The sequence below is a fragment of the Perca fluviatilis genome, chromosome 23, assembly GCF_010015445.1.
Source record: "Perca fluviatilis chromosome 23, GENO_Pfluv_1.0, whole genome shotgun sequence".
NCBI classification, from domain to species: Eukaryota; Metazoa; Chordata; class Actinopteri; order Perciformes; family Percidae; genus Perca; species Perca fluviatilis.
The window spans coordinates 24,573,518-24,577,969 of record NC_053134.1 but is presented as its reverse complement, the minus strand read 5'-3'; the positions used below and the strand labels follow the sequence as shown (position 1 = coordinate 24,577,969).

Here is a 4,452-nt window from a genome sequence, read left to right as displayed (position 1 = left end):
CGGGGGGCGTGTTTTTTTCTTTTGTCGATATCCGATGGTGAGGGAATAACATGAATTTCTATCTGACGGACCCCCTCGTCGAAAAATAACGTCAAGGGTACCCCTATTTCGTTGAAACTTGACGCCAGGGTCCTTGACCATGCGTCATACATTTGACGAGTAGGGAGTGAGACTGTGTTGACTCAACAGGATTCAACTGTTTAAGAAACGGTGCATGTTCTGTTCTTCTTCTTTCTCATTACAGTTTATTTTACAACTGCTTACATACAACATCTTTACATGTGTGGGAGATTTGGGTTTGATTCACACATCAACCAATGTGTCTCTAAGCAAGGCACTTAACCCCTAGTTACTCCAGAGGTGGGGCACCTCTGACATATAGCAATTGTGAGTCACTTTGGATGAAAGCATCAGCTAAACTACAAGCCAAAACCATGACCTGTTTCTCAGTTTTTAATTGCATAGCACACTTTTGTTCAAAACACTACACATAATTCTCTACCTAAGACACAAAAAATCTAACTCTAAAACTCTAAAAACTCTAAAAATCTAACAGGAAGTCACTTGCTTTTGCTTTTCCAAACACAACCAATCAAAATGCTACACTTCGCCAGGTCTCACACACACACATACTCCTTACATGTGTGAACACTAATTCCTTAACTGGGGCAGGTTCAATTTCAAAACGGAGTGCACCGTTTGGCTACGGTTTCTGTGTTGAATGACATGGTTTAACGGCTTTATGTTTTCTCTCGTTTGGTGGGTGTATCACAGGTGATACAGAGGGTTCAGTTTTGCATGTCATCTACAGTGAGATGAACATATAATGGTGACCAGCAGAGGGAGCTGTTGGACTAGATAACGTGGAGCCCCAAGTTGCCACATCAGCAGTTTGAGGTGCCTGATTTCAGGTCTGAGATCTGTACAATTACATCCTTCCAACAGGTTGGCTCGTTGGTCTAGGGGTATGATTCTCGCTTAGGGTGCGAGAGGTCCTGGGTTCAAATCCCGGACGAGCCCGCAGCTTTTAACCAGTGAGCTAAGAGGCCAGGACAGTCAGTTTCAGCATATCCATATAGTGTTTATTATCCCCTAACTATCACAGAAATCTAAACAGCTACCGTAAGTGTAAAGCAAATACACAAGGCTGTAGCCAATGAGCAATACACTTCTGCAATCAAGTACATAATAACCACAATCATTGTCACATAAATAGTCCACTATGTCTCTGTATGAGGGGCCGTTTAGGTCAAGAATACATGCACATAATCAACTTTTACCTCACACACAATTTCAGCTCACACATGCACATACACCGCTTTTTCTCACGCACAAACATTTTCAATGATGCTCTTCAGTGCGTTGTGGAAATACAGAGAGAAGCTAAAAGGCTTTTAAAACGTTTTTGTGACTTATTTCATTTTTTAATTCATGGTCAATAAGCCTAATTTATATGTCATTACGTAATTTCAAAGCAGAAATTATGAATTATTTTGACTAATAGTTAAAATCAGAGCATGTTGGGTGAATCACAGACTGGTTAATGTCAAAGTTTAGTCAGGATACTGTTTTGAAACCATTCAAACATGCTTTTTCAAATGCTATGAAATTGAATAAAACACCCAAAATGCAATTGAAGTAATCATTAACTTATAAACCCATAGTTGGGGCGCCCTCTAGCTCACCCAGTAAGAGCGTGCACCCCAGCTGAGTCCTTTGCACCGGCGTGGGTTCGAATCCGACCTGCTGCTCTTTGCTGCGTGTCATCCCCCATCTCTCTCCCCCTTTCATGTCTGTCCACTATATAATAAAGGGAAAAGCCCCCAAAAGATTAAATTAAAATAAATAAACCCATAGTTCTGATATAAAAAACTTTGTGAGGACAACACAAGAGTTAAAATGTACTCAAAGTAAATGTTACTTAGTTACTTTTTTAGTAAAAAGCCTTTGCATTATTTACAACTAGTTAACACCAGCAGGTTGCTAGTGCCAACCAACATTAGCAATGTCATAATATTTACCTGGACATTTCCCTGAACTATTCTCAATAAAACATATCATATTCCTGATATCAAAATACTGAGTGAAGTTTAGAATGAAGAGGCAAACATGACAATGACGTCATTCACGTGCATATTAAAGGAGAATTCCGGCCAATTTTTTTGTTAATCTTGATCGCTATAGCTACGCGAGTACTTTCGATAGAAAACCCCCCGACCCGAATCAGTGCAGGTAACACGAAGCTGCAGCTACGTACTACAAGCGTCCCCTGAGCTAAAACGGCAGTGCTCGGGGCAAGTTTTAGAGTGCCTTTGTGCCTCTTAACAGACACAAAATGCAATTAATATGTCTGTGCCACATGAATAGGGCCCTTACGTGTCAACAAGATGGGTTTTCAACTCAGACATTGTTTAAATTCACCTACCCTGGTGATTATCACAGAAGTCTGTCTGAATACACTCACCGGACGGCAGCTAGCAGCTAACGGCTATCAGCTAGCAGGGCAAGCTAGCTACCGGCAGGATCGAGACATGTACCAGGGACGCTTGTAGTACGTAGCTGCAGCTTCTCCGTGTTACCTGCACTGATTCGGGTCGGGGTTTTTTCTATCGAAAGTACTCGCGTAGCTATAGCGATCAAGATTAACGTAAAAATTGGCCGTAATTCTCCTTTAAGTAGCGATATGGATTTACAGCTCCAGCGGAGAGGATGGCTTGTTTAGTTTTACAAGATCTTGTTCAAATTTCAAGACTCGTGGCAAATGAAGACATAGTACAAAAAAAGCTTGTAAAAAAAAAATCTAAGAGTAGTTTATTTTTTTTTTTTTAAAAAAAATTTAATTATTTATAGCGTTTAGTGATTGCGATGCGTCAAAGGCTCATGGGAAGAAAAAAACATGTTCTGAATGTTTTCTGTCCTAGTTAAAGTGTGTTTTAATAATGTTCTGTTAATTTTTTAGGTGTGCGTTTATGTTATCTTGGTTTTAGTTTTGTATGGTTGATTTAGTCTTCATGTTAGTCTAAATTTATTGTTGCACCATGACTGAGACCTGGGGGTGGGATGGGGAACTGATGGGGTCGGGACAGCAATGTAGGCAAAGATTCAACATACCTGCAGAGCGTAATGGAAAATACAATCTGAGAATTGTTATCCTTTCTGTTTTACTGGACTAAATGTATTGAGTACATAGTGCTTAATATCAGGCTGTCATAAGGAAAAACACATTGAGAATATTCTTTCTGTGGTTAAGATAGGTATAATCTAGTCTATAGTTTTTATACAACATGACTTGAGAAACTTCAATTTATTAATGATTTTCACTAATGACTACTAATGTAAACTTGATTTGTCAAATGCATTGGGGGGGACTGATGGGGTCTGGGCAGCATGGAAGTATTCAGTGGCATAAACATACAGTACATACAGTAACACTGTCTCCTGAGATAAACTATCCATGTGGGACAGTACATTGGAATATTTCAATGTTTTATGTTGATTGTTTTCTGTTTTTTTAGAAACCAATGTATTGAAATGCATTATTCTTAAAATCATACTGTCATAAAAGAAAAACAATATTTATGTAAACATATTATTTATTTAGTAGTGCTAAGTAGTCTAATGTTTTCTATTTGTTATGTGTCTTTGCATGTTTGACTTAACATGCTTATTTTAGACAACATGACTCCAGAAAAAACATAACTTAAGTTTACTAATGATTTTCAGTGGTGTCTACTATAGTAAACTTGATTTGTCTACTGCATCAACTTACCGCTCTGTGGTAATACAACTTGACCTGTTAAGTGTCCCCTTGTGTAAAAACTTTAACCGTTTAAGGTAACGGGTTTCCACGCAAATTTCTAGTAAAGTCAACTACAACAGTTTAAAACCGTGCGGTGAACAATAGACTGCATGCAAGCAGAGCAGATTGAAATATCGCCGTTTACATGTTTTTTAACCTATACCATTGCATTGTGTGTGTGCGAGGTGAAAGTGGTGTATGTGCAGGGCTGGTTCTAGCCGGGAATATTAGGGTGGGCAACCTGGGGGTTGGTAGCACACAGGTTAGATAAGTGCTTTGATGGCCCAACGGGTGCCAGCTTCCAGGCCATGGTCACGTGGCACAAACATTTGACCTGATCCCAGCTGGCCTGGCAACCCAAAGGCCAACACATTCATACTTCCATCTCGTAAAATACGGACGCTTGGTCAGGTGCCTCTTTGGCGTTGTTATTGACACTAAAAGTCTCCTTTAGCGTCATATCTAAACATGCTTTATCTAAATGCGCTGGGTCGGGACTATTGGCGTTTTGGCGCAGTTAGGTTACCCAACCACCCACCCTAAGCCGAATTTCAGACTTTCATACTACTCGCTACTGTTATCAATCTTAATACTACGTCATCTTCAAGCGCCGTGTAGCTGCTGCTCTGCCCGGTGCGTTCTACACACACGCT

The 4,452-nt window shown here is 39.9% G+C and overlaps 1 non-coding gene across 1 annotated transcript; it reads left to right on the top strand.

The window, feature by feature from the left end:
• Positions 1 to 948: 948 nt before the first annotated feature.
• trnap-agg lies at positions 949 to 1,020 on the top strand. The gene has a single exon. It is a non-coding gene; the product is annotated as a tRNA-Pro (tRNA).
• Positions 1,021 to 4,452: the final 3,432 nt, after the last annotated feature.